Source organism: Rattus rattus, chromosome 15 (assembly GCF_011064425.1).
Source record: "Rattus rattus isolate New Zealand chromosome 15, Rrattus_CSIRO_v1, whole genome shotgun sequence".
NCBI classification, from domain to species: domain Eukaryota; kingdom Metazoa; phylum Chordata; class Mammalia; order Rodentia; family Muridae; genus Rattus; species Rattus rattus.
In genome coordinates, this window is record NC_046168.1 from 20,493,128 (window position 1) to 20,514,130 (window position 21,003).

Consider the following 21,003-nt stretch of genomic DNA (forward strand, 5'->3'; position numbering starts at 1 on the left):
AGACAAAGTGTCCTCAAGCTTTGTAGACATCTAGAAAATTGACACACAGATACATAGCTATTATATTTGTATATGCCTCTCATTTTTTCCTCATAGTTGAGTTATTTTAACTGAGCTTTGTGACTTTATGCTAATTCATATTAACATTGATTAGCCAACATTTTGGCTTGTTGAGACAGAATTTCATGTAGCCCTTTGCCTAAAACACGGTATGTATCCAAGTAAGACTTCAACTGCTCCTGCTTCAGTCTCCAGGTCAAGTGCTAGGATTACAGATGCACATAACTATGTCTAAAATTAAATTACAATATTGGGGGTAGAACTTGATTATGCAGATATCTCTCGTTAAGTTGACTCTTAGGTTTTAAGTAACAAGTTTCTGATCATAGCATCGCATTCTCTCTTCTCCCAGGGACCTGTTACCCTCACCACTTGTGACTTGAAATCATCTTGTCCATAGGAAGAGCAGTGTGCACATTCTACTTTTCTTTCTCAGTTAGATGCCCCCATACCCCTCACTAATTAGCTAGTTCCCAGGTTATCCAGAAGTGCCCTCTTCTCTCACTAGTAATGTAGTCACAGAGCCCAAGATTTCAGCTCTGCTACATGGTAGCTTGCCATATTGAGAGAGTTTCCAAGCTTCTCTTCAACCATTTTCTCATTTAGAAATCAGAGCAACTACACTACCCCAAAGGGCTTCTGGGAGGGACTAACTGAGCTGCTAACACAGGTAAAATGTTTAGGGCATTCCTAGGTACACATGAAGTTTTCAACATGTGATCATATAGCTGGTTTACATTACTCTAGTGCCATGTTCGTGAAGATGCCTTATGCTAGCAAGGAGCTAGCCCTCCCATTTATCATCTCATAGTACAAGAATGCTTCACTCACACTATTCTCTCTAGGAATAACCAACCAATCAACATCATTTGTTCCAGATCTTCATGAATTTGACTGTAATTAAATTCTTTTGAGCAAAGTCTTGGTGTCTCACTTTATAAAATCCACTCTTGGGTTGGTTTTCATGAATTTAATGAAAACACCAACCTCCATTCCTACCTCTGAACTTCTACCACTCATTTGTGGTTGTTACTTTCAAATACTTACTTGAATCATATGGTCTATTTAAATACACACCATGGGGCTAAGATCTACAGAGACCTGGATTACTTTCCATCATTAGTGTTAGCTCTCAAGTCTAAGGTCAGAAAGAGAATTCTGATCAACAGGGATGAGAGACAGGTGAGGCTTTCACACCTTTATATGCTTTACAGTTTGAAACTGTATTGCTGGAGAACATCATACTCATTGATCACATTCGTCTCCTCTTCTCCCTTTCAACTCTGCTTGGCCACCCTCACCAGATCTTTCCAAAGCCCATGTCTTCTTCATTATTTTTCAATAATCCACCGAGTCCAATTATTGCTGCCTACACACAAATTCTCCCTCTCTTCAGTGCTATTTACTGCCAAAAATGTCCTCAGGTAGGAGTTGATATTAACAATTGGTAAAGCCTTTTAGGAGGCAGAGCTTAGAGGGGGGTCATTGCTAGCCTACCTCCTCTGGAGTCCCTTTCCGCCATATGTCCTTCTGCCACATCCCCGCCACTGTCATGCCATCCATCAAAGGTTTCTGGCCGGAGGCAGCAGGACTTGGCAGCATGCCCTTGCTCTTCTAGAAATGTAAGTCAAACTTTACGAAGTTACTCCACTACAGGGATTTTCCTATAGGAACAGACAATGGACTAAATGGAGAGGACAGATAAACTGATAAGAGAAAGAAGGACTGCTGGCCTAGATAACCATCTGCTCCCACGTGGGCTAAAGCAATTAAAGTTATATAGGGATGAAGCATTGATGGCTGTCACTGTCTTCAACCATAGCCAATAGCCACAGCCTCACAACACACATCTCTCATGTGAAATACAGAACTGGGTTTTTAACCCTTTATGCTTCAGTTTGTATTATTTCATTGTGCTCTGTAGAGACTGTGTATTCCTGTGTCTCTCTGTGTTTTACTGTGTCTCTCTGTGTAGTCCTGCATCTCTCTGTGTATTCCCGTGTCTCTCTGTGTTTTCCTGTGTCTCTCTGTGTGTTCCTGTGTCTCTCTGTGTATTCCTGTATCTCTCTGTGTATCCCTGCATCTCTCTGTGAACTATTTCTGGATCTGGACTCCTCATCCTCTGTCTTTTTCTCCAGTTGTTGGCAGTATAGACAGACACAACTCTTTCCAGCTTTATGCTACTTTGTAAAAAATTATTTTTACAGAAGAATGGTTGTAAGAAAGACTTCCTATCCTTTGGTCTTACTTTAGTCGCCTGTGTTGTTTTCTGGACAAGGGCTAAGCTGTAAGAACACAGAACAAAGTTGCAATCTAATGTCTGAATGTGACTTACTGTAAAACACTTATTTTCCAGCTGCCATGAAAATGCCACAGGAACAACAACAGCAAAGGCACAAGGTAGTCAGTAAATGCATAACACTAAGAGGGGTGGGCCCTGCACTGACATTGAAAAAATAGCCCCGAGCTTTGCAGTGTTCTTCTATTTTGAGAATACATTACATGGCTAGAAAAAGTCCTCCATGGGATCACATACTAATCTCTAAAGGCAGAAGCATTAGAAAGCATTGTTTCATCTACAGTTTACAGTAAATATTATTTTCACAGTGTTTTTTTTGTTTTGTTTTTTGTTTTTGTTTTGTTTTGTTTTTTTTGTTTTGTTTAAAGGGAAGAGGTGGAACTTATTGTCATACTGGAAAGAAAACACAGTTAAGGTTTTGTTTTTAGTATTATCTTTAATCTTTCTTTTCTTTTCTTTCTCTCTTTTTTTTTCCAGTCCAGTCGTTATCCCCTTCCAGGTCCATCTCTGACAGTTCCTCATTCCATTCCTCCCTCTCTCTCCAAGAGGATGGCCCCACCCCACCCTGCCAGGCCTCCCCACTTCCTGAGGTCTCAAGTTTCTCCAGCGTTAGGTGCCAGATCACTGAGGCCAGATCAGTGAGAGACTCTATATGTATCGGGGCCTCTTACCAGCTAGTGTATGCTGCCTGGTTGGTGGCTCAATGTCTAAGAGATCTCAGGGGTCCAGAATACTTGAGACTGCTGGTTTTACTATGGGGCTGCCCTCCTCCTCAATTTCTTCCAGCCTTTCCCTAATTTAACCGCAGGAGTCCCCGACTACAGTCCATTGGAAGGGTACAAGTATCTGCTTCTGTCTCAGTCAACTGCTTGTTGAGACAACTCGGAGGGCAGCCATGCTAGCCTCCTCTCTGTCAGCACACCATAGCATCAGTAATAGTATCAGGTATGGAGCCTTCCCTTGAGATGGTCCACAATTTGGGCTGGTTACTTGAGTTAACACTGTAGTGGGTAATTTGGATTTATGAAAGGAAGTCAGTATGATGGGCTAGGACATGGTCTTTGGGTAAAGTGCTTTCTGGGCAAGCATGAGGACCTCAGTTCATTCCTTGGAGTTGATGTAAAACAACAGGAGTGGTTGCATGCACATATAGTCACAGCACTAGTGAGGCAGAGACAGGAGCATCACTGGGGCTCACTGGCTGGTCAGTGTAATCTACTTGGTTGGTTCTAGACCAGTGACTTCTCAAAGTAAGTTGGATGACTCTTGAGGAATGGCACTCAATGTTGTCTTTTGGACTGCACATATACCAATATATGACTAAACAAATGCGTGAGCCCACGTGCATGCATGTGTGTGTGCACACACAGACACACAGTATGAACACACTTTACCTTTCTGGATGACTTTTTTCTTGAACTTTATAAATAATGATGACACAGGATCTGTCTCCCCCTCCCCCACCCCTTAAAGCATTGCCTAAGTGCTGTGAGTGTGATTTACCTGTTTGTCACAGTTAAAAACTTCCAAGAAAGCAGTTCCTTTAAGAAAGAAGACATTTTATTAGTCTCACTAGAGCTGGGGTCCTTATTTTAGAACCAATGGCTCTGTGTGTAAGAAAACACTCACTGCTCTAAAGAAAAGGATGGGTCTGCCCACACAGTGCCACTGAACAGATACAACATAATGAGTTGGGAAGTCTAACTCCAAAATGCTCTAGAAAGCTAAACATTTAAACACCCAAACAGAATGAGTAAATGGGAACCATATAATCAGGTAGAATGTCTGTGCACTGCTCCCTCTCTCTCTCTCTCTCTCTCTCTCTCTCTCTCTCTCTCTCTCTCTCTCTGTCTCACATACACACACACACACACAGACCAGAAGAAATGAATGCAAATTACAACTGGTGGCTGTAAAAGAACAAGATGGTAGTATTTTTATCATCTAAAAATGTGTATCATGTTCAATGAAAGGCAGGTAAGTTGGTCACAAGCTGTTCTTTTGACTTAATTACAGGACAGCTTCAAAAAAGAGGGAAATAGGAAGAAACGAGGGGCTCTGATTAGGGATGGAAATGGAAACACAAACAGAAGGGGGGAAGAGGGTGAGATAGGAACACCTGGCAAGTCATTAGGAAGCAAACTATACCTTTAAAATCCTATAATACATGTCAGTTTGTATACTAACACACATACATGGTTTAAATGAAAATTTCTCATTTGGAATGACAATAATCTCTCTGAGGGCCAAAGATAATCTAACAAAAGCCCCAACGTCAGGCATGAGAAGCTCTCTTCTGGGGGTTGGTCAGGTTATTCAAAAGTCTTCTAAAGCATTACAGACTATTGCTAATTGGTGGCTGTTTTCCAGAGGTGGAAGGCAGGTGCTGAAGATACCACATACTTTAGATATAGGCCTGGAGGCTCCTGAGCTGGTACTGACCATGCGTCCTCCATGAGAACTAACGTCCATGGTACCAGAAACTGTCTTGCAACCTTCCAAAGGAGAGAGGTAACCAACAATTCTACACCGTTATGCCTATAAACCACACCAGCAGCCAGCATAGCACCATAATTCTAAGGATGCAGTAGTGGGACACATACATTGGTGGTAATTACCAGCTCTCTAATGGGACTTATGACCTCTCAACATGAAGGAAATCATGCCTACTATAAGAAAGCTAGCCAACTACCAAGGCTAAAGTCATAGATCTTGGAGGAGAATCTATGGTAGACATTTTACTAGACCAGCATAATTCTGAAGTATATTTTATATATTCATCATTATACCCACAGGTAAGTGTAATCTTCAACCCCCAAAGAGGTCATGACCTACAAGTTGAGAACCATTGACATACCTAATGCTCAGTGAACACTGTAGAAGATGGGGCAGAAAGATTGTAAGAGCCAGATGGTTAGTAAGTTTTTGTGAGACTCTGTCGCTTAATAATGTCAGAGGTTACCTCTGTAATGTCTCACTAACAGGACCACCTAAACATGATCAGAACAAGAACTATACCAATGGACATAGTAACATGGACAGAAGGAAAGCCCGTTAGGCCTCAGTCCCACATAAAGAGCTGTTGTAAGGAATATTAACAGGGGAGAAATATTCTTCCCTAGGGAAGACTATGCTGATTGGATATCCAATGCTAAATGTTCAAGCCTGAAAACAAAACAACTAAATCATAGAAAGCAATGGGTTTGAAAAGGATCAAAGACAAGTAAGGGAAGGTTTAGAGGGGGGAAAGGAAGAGGGAAATTGTGTAATTAGATTATAATCTCAAAAACCAAAGAGATACTTTTTGTTATAAGGTAATACTGAAACTTAATTGCAAACGATTTATAAAAATTAAAAAGTTAAGCCTAAAATTATGCCTGGTAAAATGTTATTCCCTAATCAAAAAGCTAAAATGGTAGTTATGGGAGTAGGTATCAAGCAAATATATATCTGTTATAATTTCCAGATTTAGCTATTTGCTACTTGACATCATAAAAGTATGTAACATGTCCTAAAATAAAATAAAATAAGATTGAACACCAACTAGTGGTAGGAGACAGTGCCTGCTTTTCAATTCTACATACCTCTCTATTTTGTTACGCTCACATGATGCTTTAAAGATTGTAACCTTTGACTTTTTGCCAATCTTGTCTTTCCCTGTTCTAGATTTTGGAATTATACCTTAATTATTAAAGCCCTATTAAAAATGTACTTTCTCTTTCTTCCAGACAGTCTTTTGGCCAAGATTTCCTTTAATCTCACATGACCCCAGGGAAAACCGCCTGTGTGTCCTGTAGACAGAGAATCCCCCGTGGTGGAACTGACATGGCCCTGACAGTGATGAGCTCAGTCATCTGCATATGCATCTGTCACTAACAATAAACCATGACAAGGCCTCCCCAAAAGCATCTTCTTCACATGATGCAAAGACGCCACTACCCTTACCTCCAAAGACCTTCATGACCAGTGTCAGCTCTGGAAAACGCAAAGCAGCTACAACACGCAGAGACATGGAAACAATGGGGAACAGCAGCAGTAATGGTAGGCATAGGTCATGATTTCTGTTGTCAACTGCAAAAATTAAGCAGGAAGTAAATTTGATTTGAGAGTAGGAAATAATTACTGTGTCTTTAACCAGAAAGATGGTTTTGGCCTGATAACATTTTAAAATTTCTTTACTATAGTTTCTCAAAAAAAAAAAAAAAACCATTAATCATTAAAGCATATAATGTTACATTTAGTTGATAAAATTTCTCCAAACTTAATGAGTGGAGAGTGTAGTTTACAACGGTTATTAGAGGTAATTCCAGTAGAGTCGACTCCCCAGACAGGAGAGTTGCCTAGAGGGCTGGCTACAAAGCAGACATGAGGCTCTCTCCTCAGGGACAGTCCCTCAGAATGTGCATTCTCAAAGTCCCTCGTCTGTCCTGCAGAGCAGACTTTGAAACAAGTTGCTCCAATCCAGGGTTAGCTGAAATGCTAGCTACATTGTCTCTGGGGAGATGTCCACAATGTCATTGTCATTGTGATCTTTTTATAGTAAGTGGTCACTGGTTAGTCTACTGCATTCCAGAAGAAAATATTTTTTGCCCTATAGCTTGTATTTAATCTAGCAAGCAGTGGACTAACAACTTGGAAAAAGTATATCTATATCTATCCATATCTATTACATCTAAATTTATATCTACATCTACACCAATATCTACATTTATATCTACATCTACATCTATTTTTTTCAATGTGTAATTTTTTATATCAAAGGAAAGTGAATAAGAATGCTGTGGATCTTTTGTTTGAATGTGGATTTCTAATCACTGTCTTTTTTTTTTTTTTTTCTAACTCAAAATCATTTTCCCCTACACCCAGGTCGATGATGTTTTAAGGAATGGAGAGTACTAAGTGAGAACACGATATAAGCTAGGGCAGCATAGGCTAGGGCAGCACGCCACCAGTGTGCTGCAGGAGAAGGTGGCCATGGCAGTGGAGATCATCAGGCTAATTACTACACTCTGCAACTACCGCTGGTCAGGGGAGGAGAGATCGCTGACTTGGCGTGGGGGTGGGGCTGGCAGGAGTATTTTCTTGTGGTCTCTGCACCTTAGAGTGGTGGCCTGCTCTGTGGCCCTCTCCTAACATCATTAAATAATCACTTACCCCATTTATCATCTATAAAGTTTTGTTTATTTGGGACTAGAACAGCTGTAATTTTTAAGATTCACCCTCCCAGTCATGTACAACGTAGTTTACACGTGCAGACATGCATAGATTTCATGTGTACAGTGATGTAATACATTTTCTTGTTCCTCTTACTATGTACAACTCAAAACCATGGATACTATACACGAAACACACGAAAATGACCCTGAAAGTTGGCAAAAGGAGGGGAAACTAGCTGTAGAGCCTGAAGGTCCAAGAAACGAAGTAGTGAATCCCTTGAACTTTTCTGTTCCTTCATACATCAAAAGAAACCAAGCAAGCCAGACATTTTTTTTTTTTTTGCTGGTGGTTCTGCTAAATTTCTCCATTCTTACACAGTTCAAGACTCTCTGCCTAAGGAACGCTGCCTTCACATTGGACAGAGTCTTTCCTTATTGGTTATCATAATTAACAAAATAAAATCCACACAGAATGGTCCAAAGATCAAAGCAACTCCTGCCAAGTGATTCTGGATTGGGTCAAGTTGACAGTTAATTCTGACTTTCACAATTGTGATTATCACAAATTAAAAAAATGGAAAATTCAGATAAGAAGAAAATGTAAGAAAGAACACAGAATAAACTTTAGAATGAAAGAAACTAAACCAACCGCAGCAGTATAAAATTTAGTAGGTTGTCTCAACAGCAGTATGGAAGTGACAGGAACTAATTTTGGAGCTGGGAAATAGAAACATAGGGTTAGCAAATTTGCATAATAGAGAGGATTCAGACTGAAGAAGGCACAATAAGGAAATGGTACTGGTCCAGATAATAGTCCTGAGATTTATAGATTATAATCCTGAGAAACACTGAGTGTTGTCTCTTATGGATAGAGGAATTTTGTAGATATAGTTAGGTCATAGATCTTGTCCAAGGAGAATGTCTTGGGTTACTCGCGGGGACTGTTACTATTTTAAACACAGGGGCCTTAGAAGAAGGAAACCCGGGAGAATATTTGGCTTAGGAATGGGATGGGTGCTATGGAGTCAACAGCTGTAGGTTGAAGGGATCCAAGTAAGGAAGTGTAAGCTGAAGAACATAGGTGACTTCAGGGTCAGGGCAGGGAACAGGCTATGGCCTAAAGACCACAGAGAGAACAGACCCTACCAACAGCCTGACTTTAGCCCATGAAACTGATTTCTGACTTGGCCCAAAGAGAACAACTCTTAGATCAGGCATGAGTGTGTAACCATCTGCTACACAAGGCACAAGAGAATTACACACCGTGGGACGATGACAACAGATCTAAAAAAAATCATGCCGCAGAGACATGGAAAGGAAAATGAGCAAAAGCATCAGATTAAAAAACTGACTGAAAAATGATGGCTGAGTTCTTCCCAAATTTGAGAAAAGACATAAAACGTAAGATTTAAGAAACCAACTCAGAACATCACACCCCAAGTAAAGAAATACTTTCCATGGCACATCGGAGTAAAATCTGTAAAAAGGGAGCCCAAAAATCTCCTTTTAAGCAAGCAAGTAATGATAGTTTTCCTACAGCAGAAAACCAACAAGGATGGAATGGGTTCATCTTCAAAAGGTTTCCAGGCACAGGAGGAATGCAACACATTTTAAGTGTTCTAAAATAAGAATTATTAACTTGGAATACTATCCTGTAAAAATTTCTCCAAGCCAGACAAGGAAACCAGGCGCTGTTTAAAAATCAAAGATCTTTTTTTTTGGTCACTAGGAGATTTGACCTGTATTTAAAGAATGGCTTTCACCACAATAACTGTAAGGATGCATTAGTGGTACACATGCCTCAGAAGTAACCAACAACTCTCTCTCCAATTGGACCTAAGATCCACTCAGCAATGGGAAGCCATTCCTGGTACTGGGACCCTAGCTAACTAACCAGGACTAGTAACGTCATGGATTCTTAGAGAGCCTACAACCACCACTTTACTAAAACAGCATAATCCCTAACTCCATTCTAAATATTTGTCGTTGTATGCAGGTTAAGTATAGTCCTCACCCCTCATCAAGGAAATCTCTCTTTGCAACATACAGACACTGCGGCAGGAAGCTGTAACCCATGAATGCAGTGCAGAGCTGGGGAGGCAGTCTCAATGGACACAAGTAGAAAGTACCAGGGCACATAAGACTCAAGGAACATTGAGGAAAATGGGCTGGAAAGACTGGGAGGGCTAGAAGGTCAGAAAGTTTGCTGTGAGACTGTGCCTCCTATTAACCTTAGAAGCTATACATGTGAAATCGCACTCATGTGGTTGCTCAAACATGAGTTAAACAAGGGCAGTAGACACTCCAACGTAGTCAGGGGTCACTAAGGGACCTCAGACCTCTGTGAAGAACTGCAAGTTCCTAATGAATGCTGAGTGTGGGAGAAATATTCTTCCCCAGGGAAGTGCAGAGTCAAACAGTCAGCCCTGACAACACACATGCAAGTGACAGTCTACAGACTGAGCGCGCGTGTGCACGTGTGCACACACACACACACACACACACACACACACACACACACACAAACAGATATATGCATGTAATAGCAATTAATGAAAAAATGAATCCTTGATTTGAAAAAGCAAGCGTGTGTGGGAATATTTTTGGGGGACGAAGAGGGAAATTAAAAATACTAATCTGTAACTTTGCGTTCAAAATTAGGAATACAGTAAATCTCCTGGTAAATAAACAAAACAAAACAAAAGAACAGCCTAAGAAAATGCTCCAAAGGAAAGAGAGAGCTGAAGAGATAATAGAGACTTACAGCTCCACAACAGCTACATAGAAATCCAGGCATGGCCATGTATGTCTGTAAGTGTGGTGACAGTGGCACGGTATAGGAGGCAGCAGGATCCTTCATGCTGGCTGGCAGCTCTGTCTGTCTAGTCTGTGAGTACTGTTAGTCAGAGACCTTGTCTTCAAAGACAAGGAGATGGAGCGCTAAGGTGAAGAAGTATCCAGAAATCCAGTAAGACACATCAGCCTCTGTCTGTACAGCCACATATATACACATATATAGCACACACAACAACCAACCAACAACAACAACAACAACAACCAGAAACAGGAAATAAGGAATCTTAGAGCATCACAGATGATTAAAAAGAACATGGCAAGCAAAAATCTGGCTAAATCAGATGGAATTTTTACTGTCTTCTTAGACTTTCTAAATGATATTTTACAGTGGAAGCATAAACTGCGATGGTCTCTGATGTGTTAAATAACACAAAGGAAATAGTTAACATGAGTACAAATGAGATATGGTGAAGAGGGATGTGATGCCTCCCCACTTCACCCAAATTTAAACATCATAGCAATAGACACTGAAATATTCTATATGATATAACGCTTGACACCATTGCTAAAACCAATTATAAAAAGATGCATATTTTGAACACTGTACACAAAGAGAAATGAAATTGTAAAAGTGTCCTAATAACTAGTAAGATGGTAAAAAATTACCAGAGAAAATAAAAACAAAGAACAGACAGAAATTAAAACAGTAGATTTAACAAATGATGGATAGATGTTTACAGTAAATACGAACGGCACAAAAAAACTAAAATAGATGAATGAAAATAAAAAAATATCCAGTCATATTGATCTATAAAGAGCTTAAATAGTCTGCAACAATTTAAACAGATACAAAGTGTGAGGATAGAAAAAGGAAATGTGAAACTATCAAGTAAAGAAAAAAGAGTGTGTGTTAGTATCAATACAATAAGGTCCAAGAAAACAAAATTACCAGATACAACAAAGAATATAATGCAATGAGTGAAGTGTCAATATATCAGGAAAGTTAGCAATTCTAAGTGTCTGTGAGCAAATAACAGCTACAAAATATATAAACCCAAATCCTTAGAAGTCAAACGAGAAATAATGGTAAACATTGTGCATTTTCACTTGTAAGACAATTAACAGAAATTAAATAAATACATCACAGGAGTACAACCAACCAACATAATTTAATATGTGTCAATAGGACACTTACATCACCATATTCTTTGCAAACATAAAGCATACACCAAAAATGCACCACATGTCCAGACATAAAATATGAATGGTGCAATAAAAAACTAAAAAAAAAGATCCAACCATATTTATCTATAAAGAGCATAAATGGTCTGCGACAACTTAAGCAGAGGCAAAGTGCAAGCCATTGGCATTTGGTTGCTTCTGGGGCAAGGAATGTTGGTTTTCTTCAGTGTGTGATCCCTAGCATACTGCTAACACTCCAGGGCAGGCCTGGTGCCCAGGAGCACTCAGCCAAGAATTAATTTAAAAAATATAAAATATAAGCATCAACTAAGTTAGAAGAATGGAAATCATGTCAAGTGTTTGCTCTGACTATAATAAATAAAACCAGAAACCCAAACCAGAACAATTAGCAGAAAATCGGTAAAGACCAGGAATACAGAGACACACGTCAAAGAGAAAATCGCAAGAAATTTATAGCACCAAGTGCATAAAACTGAGAACAGTAGACAACTTTTAAAGTAATAATTTGTGTTTTCTTACCAGAACTATAAAATGTGAGCAAATATAAACTCAATGAAAGAAACATGAAAAAAAGAAACATGGAAAATTATTACAAAAGCAGAAATCAGTGAAACAACAGGGACGAGGAAGTGAAGCGGCAGCTCTTTTACGATGTAAATAAAATCGGAACAAACTCTCATGAGGCTCAAAGAAAACAGAACACAGATGAACTGCATTTGCAGCAAGACAAAGGGTATTGCTCGAGATGCTGCTGATTTTTAAAGAATATTAAAAAGCACCCGACTTATTCTATGCAATTACCCTCAATGTGTTAAACAAAGTGCACAGATTCCTCAATATTTCATAATTGAACTCTGACAGAAGAATACCTCCTCTTACTCAAATGGCTCCAATGGAGAATTGGACTGAGTATTTTATTCATTTACTTATTTTACCTTTACCTTTGAGATTATGTGTTTACATCCTTTTCCCCCTTCCTTCCCTTCAAACCCTTTCATATAAGCCTCATTGCTCTTTTGAATCTAGCGCTCCCTTACTCATCACTTGTTGCAAGCACCCATGCGTACGTATATCCTCTCGGTCTTATAATGTTGTCTGTATGCATGCTCAGGCCTGGCCCTGGACTAAGTATTTGTAAAATGACTAACAAGAGAAGGAAGAGCACCCCAATTAATTTATGAAGTTATTGTTCTTCTAACACCAATACTAATGACAGCGCCCTGCAGTGTAGACCACAGGCCAGTATTGGTCTTCACTAGGATGGGAATAAAAGACTGTGAAAGTTTTTAATTATAATTTAAGGGAAGTAATGAGGAAATCTGAAATAAATGAAGAAATAGAATGTGTCCTTCACATAAACAGGAACATTGATCAGTAAATAAGATTGTCTATGCCTCCATTTTTCAGTTTATCACTGTTTTTGTCTTCGTTCTGAGATTTTCATACATGTATCCAAGATGGTGTGACACCAACCCCCAGTTTCCTTTTCCATGTTCTGGTTGGCATGTCAGCCTTTCAACCTCATGGCTTTTTTCTCCCGTAATCCATAAAGTCCAATGATTGCCGACTGATGTGCATAGGGGTGTGGCCTTGTACTGAAGCATGGTTAACCTATCAATGGTCACATCTTTAAAAAGACTAATTCTCCAACTCCAGCAATTATCCAGTGACTGTAGCTCCTCGGTAAAGTGTCATCCAGAGACGGACAGTTTTTCTCCCAATACAGACAAATAATTATGAAATATGCATGTAAAAACAGAGGAACTAAAGTAGCTGAAGAAACTTGAAAATAAAGCAGAATCTAGTTATATAATCTCAAGATAAAAATAGTCAATATCATTAAATATTAAGAAAATGCCAACAAAAACCACAATAAGACACCACTACCTACCTAACAGAATGGCTAAAATAGTCATAATGATAACAATAAAACTTGGTAAAAATTTACAGTGAATTGGTCTCTTGTGTATTATTGTTAATGGAATAAATTTTTCTTTATACTGTTGAAGACTTTGATGGTTTCAAATAAAAATATACAGGTAATTCCTGGTATTTTATGCCAAAAATAGCACTTGTATTCAGATAAAATATGAATATTGGTAATCAGAGTAGTTTTAATTGCAGTAGTCAAAAGTCAAGAAAAATCTGTATTTTTGACATTTGAATGCCTAAATGAATTATGCCACCATGCAGGCCACAAAATGTTTATTATTCATAAAATTTGGGTTGTTTTTGAGACATTCTTGTCTACACAGGCTTGTCTACATAGGCACAAGCTAAAGTTACATATGGTGCAATTCCACTCATATTCCACTCCTCAAACGCCAAAACTGCAGAAGTGGAAACTAAGGTGTTCACTTCAAGGAGCTCAGAAAGGAGGGGCACCGGAGGAAAGTTGTTATGGCCACGAAAGCACAGCCGGAGTTAGCCCCATGGAGATGAAATCCGTTTGTCATTCTATCAGTGTCAGAATTTGGCTGTAACATGGTGTTATGGTTTTGCAAGTTGTTGCAAGATGTCGAAAGATTGGGGAGATAGGTAATGGAGCAATGGGTTACTATTGTATCACTCCCTTCTGCACCCTTACACAAGTGCTAATTGTCTTAATATAAAAAGCTCTCTAAAATGGGAATTGGTTATACTCCGACTGTGCAAATTATGTCCGTCAATAAAGAGTACGGTCACAGTGTGTACTGGGACTTTACATGCATTTATTTTTATAACTAATACACGGTAGTACAGCTATTTTGTCCATACTGTGAAGTGGCTCCGTGTACACATAGCTGTTTTGGTTTCTGTATAATGTTGGCACAATCAAAGAAGTTGAGTATACCCAGGCTTGGTGCTCTGTAGAGTCTTTGTATTGTTCTTAGCTTGTAACTGCTAAGGTCATCTGAGCGTTCACTCAAAATAAAGCATCAATCATCATCCCATGACTGAAAAAACAGCTCCTGCTGGAAAACAACAGCAGCTTACCCGTCACCATCCCTTTACCCTTCAACTTCTTCACTGAAGGTCTTACATAAGAAATGCTCTAGTTGTCATGCTTTAACACGGAGATAATAACGATTCTAGTTTTACATTAATTAAAGAACATGAGATGAAGGAAACTTACTAATTTTATGTGGTACCCATTAAACGTATCCACTCAAGATTTTGTTTTGTTTTTAACAAGGTATGATAGAATGCCCTTTTTGGTGAGGAGGAGGGATTTAGATATGGTCACATGACTTTTCTTAGCCATTGAAATATGGGAACTGTTGAGTACCACTTTCTGGTGAAGGGCTATACCAACTGGTAGTGTGTAGGCATAGTCTCTTGTGTCATGATAAAATATAATGACATCCAGGGATTTATATGTTTGTATACTTGAACGAGGAAGATAAAGGACGGAATCTCCAATTAACAGACTGGAGATTATAATATTATCAAGATAAAAAGCCTTTGCCATTGTTTTCAATCACTGAGATTTTGTGTTTATCACCATAGCATAACTGTACTAATTCTTCATATTTTATACACAAAACACTACAGTAGGACAGTGCCCTATATCATTAAGCTGTAAATTGTATTTAATGTATTATTATTCGTCAGTGTTATCTGTAGCATTGTTTACTCTAAGGCATGCATACTAAAAAAACAAGTTAAATGAAAGAATTGAGCTTTGTATAGTTTTACTTACAGTGAGTAAATTAATTATGGTAAATCTACTTATTTTGAATAAATGGGAACCATAATTGCTCTATGATACCAGGCTTTGGATAAGCACAGCACACAGACAGATCATACATCATGTACCTCCAAGGAATGCATAATTCATGGAAAATATGAGTGCTGCCTTCAGCATTCCCAAGAACTTCAGAAAAGAGACACAAACACTGCACATGCTCGCCATGTGTGAACTCACGCATGATATTAATCGCATCAGCTGCTGATCAACATCCACTAATGTTTATTATTTGATGCTAAGCAAAGACCTTTGAAATACCGTCTTTACCCAATTATTATTTCTTTTTATTAATGATATGTTCCACTGAATTAGTTAACATTATTTAGAAATTTCCCTACTTTTTACCACAACAAGTACATTGATTTATGTCAAAAGATCGCAATGTAAAAATGAGCAAGGTCATTCTCGTTGTATCTTGATAATTTAATGGAATATTTACATTGCACTCTCTGGTCTCTTTGTGGTGCTCAGTTTAGACAGACTTTGGGGAAAATGGTACCGGTGATTGGGAAATCTGAGTTTATCATTATTCACAGAGGCTCTAGCTATTATAGACGCATCCCGAGTGATTCGGAATGCTGAGTGCCGTTCTCTTAACGTTGAGAACATCAGTGTAACCACCACTCAAGTGCTCACATTTTAAATTTAAACGTACACATGACGTAAAGGGAAAATCCTCACACTGTGTCACTCACCCCTTATGTCCAGACATATGGGGCAAAATGTGTTGATATAAAAAGCATTGTTCTCTTGCAATCAAATTTTATTAAAGGAAATAAATAAACAAATTCGGAGGACTCATGTTTCCCAACACGGATGGAAATGGACCCTGGAACCTCAATATTCAAATGTAAAGCTCATGTCTGACTCTGACTGTGGTTATGAATATTGTCCTTATGCTCCAGGCTTTCCTTCTGTAATAACGGAGGATAGATAACTACAATAAATGCAGACACTGTATGGCTACTTTGTGAAGTGAACATTAATTAACTTATACAGAGCCCATAGGATAATATTCATCGTGGAAAAGGTTCAATAATACCACACACATATTCTGTCTCTTTCTCTCTGACTCTGAAACCTCTTAGCTGCCCTTGGGCATTTCAGCAAATCTGAGGAACCTAGAGAAGAATCAATTAAAATTCTATTTGAGACATTTTGTGACCTTATCCACAACCAAAAAACAAAAGCGCCATTTCGTTTGAAGGCAACTCTTTCTTGAAGGAAAGGAGATAGACGCTGTTTTTGGGAATGGGGTAATAAGCAAATAAGGGTAGCAACTTCTTCATGCGCTTTGAAAAGGGATAGAGTTCTGCAATCCCCACCATGTCCACAGGGCAGAAGGAAAGGATAGCTAAATGGCAACCAAAGGGAGACTCATTTCTCTGACTCAGAAACTGATTCAAAAAGCTGCCCTGCAAACACTGCAGAAGAACACAGGATCAACCCTTGGCACACCGCTTCTCTGCAAATATTGCCACGTTTCTTTTCTCCCTAGGTCGTATTCCGAGGTCTAGGAGCTCTCCAGGAATCTCCTTACACACATTGTCACTCAGTAAACATTTAAATTTGAAGAACTTCATTTATTAAACGAGACCATTTTTTTTTCTCTCATGACCTTTTAAAGGCTGCTCCTCTGATGGGCCAGTGCTCACACATCAACCCGGTCCTCCCAGAGTTCAGTGCTCACTTCCTGTTCCCTACCAGCACCGCTCACTTCCTGTTCCCTACCGGCACCAGGCACAGGGGCACTCTGCTCCTGACCAGGGATAATACAAAAGTCTTCCCAGACCAGAGGGGTGGGACAGCGAGTGGGAAGTCAGGTCAGAGCCCCAACATCAGATAAAAGCAGCAAGAGAATGTCATCTCTAAAATAAGGATCAGAAGCAAGAAAACTGGAACATTTTTGAATCAGTTATAAAAAGACACTGATATGCACAGGAGACATACAGCTTCAAAACAATCAGTATTTTGTATAAGGATTTAATATATCAAAATATCATGTCAGGCTTAAAACAATTTTATTTATATTTAATTTATTTATACATTTATTTTGTTTTACTTTTTCCTCCCTTTTTTACCTTATAGGTGCCCTGTGTGTATGTGTGTGTGAGTGAGTGTGTGTTTCTATTTAAGTGTTTTTATGGGATCCCTAATGTGTGAACAGTAAAGTGTGTCTGCATCTATATCTGTTTCTTGTGCCTTTTCTAGAGCTCTCTTCTTTCTGTTGGCTTGTTTTGTTCCATTCTGAAGCATTAGTTTTTTCTTTTACCTTATTGTATTTTATTATTATCCCTTAGAAGCTTGTTGTTTTCTAATAAGAAGCAGAAAGTGAGTAGATCTGGATGGAAAGGGAGGTGGGGAGAAAGTAGGAGGAGTCAAAGGACGAGACATCACAATTAGGATATATTCTGTGAGAAATATTTTGACAAAAATGAAAAAAAGAATTCTTTAAAAAAGGGAAAAATCAGGTACAACATCACATTTTTGTTCCTAGATTGCAGTGCTGTGATCACAGTTTTGAGTTCTGGTACTCACAAATAAACGTGTAGACATGATGCTGGGACAGGATCACTAACCACCAGATCTTGTTTTCATGATCATGCAATGCAGTTGGATTTTGGGCTCTTTTACTTAAAATTTTTGAAAGTGTGAGTTTAAAATTCTGCCAACTGAATTTAATTCAAGCGAAAGGCAAGAATGAAAGGCAACCCATGAATGTCAAAGTAAGTTAGAAACTTTTTATGTGCAGAAGCAATTAAATTTACTTCAAAAATAACAGATGAAGACTTACAAGAGACATCTGTCCCCAAAAGTGCATCTTATAAAAACTCTATGATAAGCTCATAGAATAATTCAGATGAGTTATTCTCTAAACACGTGAGCTGGGTTGAGCCCACGGAGACCTTTCTTTTCATCGTGGTTCATTAAGTGGATATGCTTAAAAGAAGGTCGATTTGGAACTAATGAGAAAACTTGGTTTTAGTCTTCATTTCTACATAATTGTGTAGACAGTACAGACAACTGGTTAAAAGCCAGGACGTACATAAATGCCCTCAGAATACAACCTGCCCTTTCATCAGCGGCAGTTAAAAGAGAATTGCATAAGCCTTTTTACTTGGCTGCTCAAGCCCCTGTCAGATTGATCGCATTAAAGATAATGAAACTTATTAAAAATTCTGCAAAATGAAAATGGTATTCTGAAGAAAATCATGAATGAGAAAATCAATTATAGAAAATCTATTCTTTAAACAAACAGACTGAAAGCTCAGGAGGCTTACCCTTAATTGTAAACAAACACATGGTTTGAGCCACCTTCTCGATGATAGTTATGTCGGTGACAAATCTTAACTACTGAATTTGAAACCTTGTTGTTAAGTCCTGCGTTGGCCTATAATAATTCTCGGAAACTTGGTGAGCTGTGTCAAAAGTAAACTCTCCAAATGGCTATTTGCTGTGATCATGGTGACAAAAATTACAAAAGACAATCAGTTGTCCTGAATGTAGCCAATGAAGGGGTTCATTTTCAGGGTTTTGGTCACTGAGCATCTCCCCAAAGCTCAGAAGGGCTCTGACGGGTAATAATGACAACCCTGGGGGGAAACTATGTTGCCCGGATATCCTCTGGGTGGGCGAGGGGAGCCAAGGAGGCTGCTATAATACAGCCTATCTCTTATGCCAGTGGAAGAACTGAGAAAAGTAATAAACTAAACAACACCAAACTGCTTATGTGAGACATTGAAATAAGCTTAGTATAATAGAATAAAAATAGTAATAACAACTCCTCCATATACTGCAACAGCACTGATGCCCGGCACCACAAACATCAGTAGTGGCGAGAGGTAAAAGGAAGACTGTGGTGTAAAACTCAACTCACAGGCTGTTTTGGAGCAAGAATGGCCACACTGGGACTATCATCTATTGCTAGGATACATCCTACCTCATCTCCCGTTCCCCAGTAGCTCCAAGTTCCACCCTTATCCTTCCAAAGCCACCAAGTCCCAAGGCCATCCAGGAGCAGAATCCTAAGGTCAGGCCCTAATGACAGGTCTGCATCTGTCCCAGCATGCCTTTGCCTGTCTTCTCTGGTTTTGGGCACTCAACAGAGTCCTCTCTCTACCTCCCACTCTGGGCACCAGAATGACCCTCCCAGCTGCCCTCTGTCCAGCCTAGAACTCCAAAGTGGGCAACAGGCTATGGAGGCTGGAGACAGGCAGGGAGCCCCCGCAGTCCCCACTGCCCACTCAAGCTAAGCGCTCCGCGCGGCCCCGCGCCGCACTGCAAAGCCCGCCCCACGCCGCCGCGGGAGAGACCAGCTCGCGGGTTTCCCGGTCAACCCCGGCCTCCCCCACTCTCCGCCAGACTTCCCCAGCCTCAGTCCTATCCCCGGCGGGGGCCAGCCACGCCGCCTCCCCGCGTCACAGCCCACGACGACAGCGACCCCGAGGGCAGATCCCGACGGAACAGCTCATCCCACGGAGCCGGCGCGGGGAGCCGTGGGCAGCCCCTGCTTCGGGTGGGCTGCGGCGCGGGGGGAATCCACCTGCCACGCGCATCCCGCCGCAGCCGCCTCCGCCCCGCGGGCCCGAGGCGCCGCCCCGCCGCCCTGGGAGGCGCCGCCGCAGTCCGGGTCCCCCGCACACGCCGGGCGCGGGCGCACAGGTGGGAACCCCGCGAGTGGGCGCCGGGGCGCAGCCCTTCCCAGCCGCCGCGGCTCCAGACTTTGCCCGGCGCCTGCCCTTGCTAGGGCGCCCCAGTCCCAGCGCAGAGGCGGCCGCGCGTCCTGGCGCCTCCCGGGCTCCGAGGCTCCGGGTGAGAGGGGACAGCACCACAGCCGAGTCCCAGCGCCCTCCCAGCCTAGCACCTCGACCCCTGAACCCCTGAGCTCTCCCCCAACCGGAGCCGTCAAGGGAGCAGTCAACGTGCACACACACCTTGCAATGGACCGGCGCCTGGGTCACCCACTCGCCAAACTCTTAGAAGGTGTCCATCGTCTGCAGGGAGGTGTGGGCCCGGAGTGGGAGCCGCTCTCTGATTATTTAGTAATGTTGGAAGTGCCGGGTCCGCTGCCAGAGTTGTGGGTCATGTGGGCACAGCGGAGGCTGGCTGCTGCCTGTACCAGGGTTTCCTGAGGATCCTGAAGCTATGATCTCATCCTCCTCATCCGCCTCCCCTGCCCCCTCTCCACGGACGCGCACGCACAGCACACACACACACACACACACACACACACACACACACACACACACCCGCGTGCACACACCCGCGCGTGCACACACTCATACAGTGTGCCACTAGCTTCTTTTCTGGATCCAAATATTTTTCCTGGGAAATACAGTGTTTATACTCATTGAGAGAGAGAGAGAGAGAGAGAGAGAGAGAGAGAGAGAGAGAGAGAGAGAGAGAGAATATATCCTTCCAGATAAAGATTTTTCTCCTTCAAAACTTGATTTATGTGCTTTGTTTATTTCCTACAGTTTTCTACCCTCACGTGCAAGGTTTTGAAGCAGCGTCCGTATTAAAATTAAATATAATGATTCTTTCATAGTGACCCAAATTTTGATTCAAACCAAAGGATTCAAACAATGTAATTTCCACTTAATATAGAGGCAAGGACACGGCAGGCTGGAATAACAAGCGTATCTTATGTGTGTGCAGTGGTTTTCTATCCTAAGCTGCAAAGATTTCCCAAGCATTACCTCATTTATTTACAGAGCATCTTTGCCGAGGAGGTGGCCGAGAAGGCAAATAGTATTGAC

At 40.8% G+C, this 21,003-nt stretch overlaps 1 protein-coding gene across 1 annotated transcript in view; it reads right to left on the minus strand.

Moving 5' to 3' along the window:
* The window catches only part of Dtna (dystrobrevin alpha), a 358,388-nt gene extending 337,977 nt beyond the window's left edge, over positions 1-20,411 (minus strand). The window contains exon 1 of the mRNA XM_032886201.1: positions 20,179-20,411. The gene's annotated coding sequence lies outside the window, so the exon portion shown is untranslated. The remainder of the gene's footprint in view (positions 1-20,178) is intronic.
* Positions 20,412-21,003: the final 592 nt, after the last annotated feature.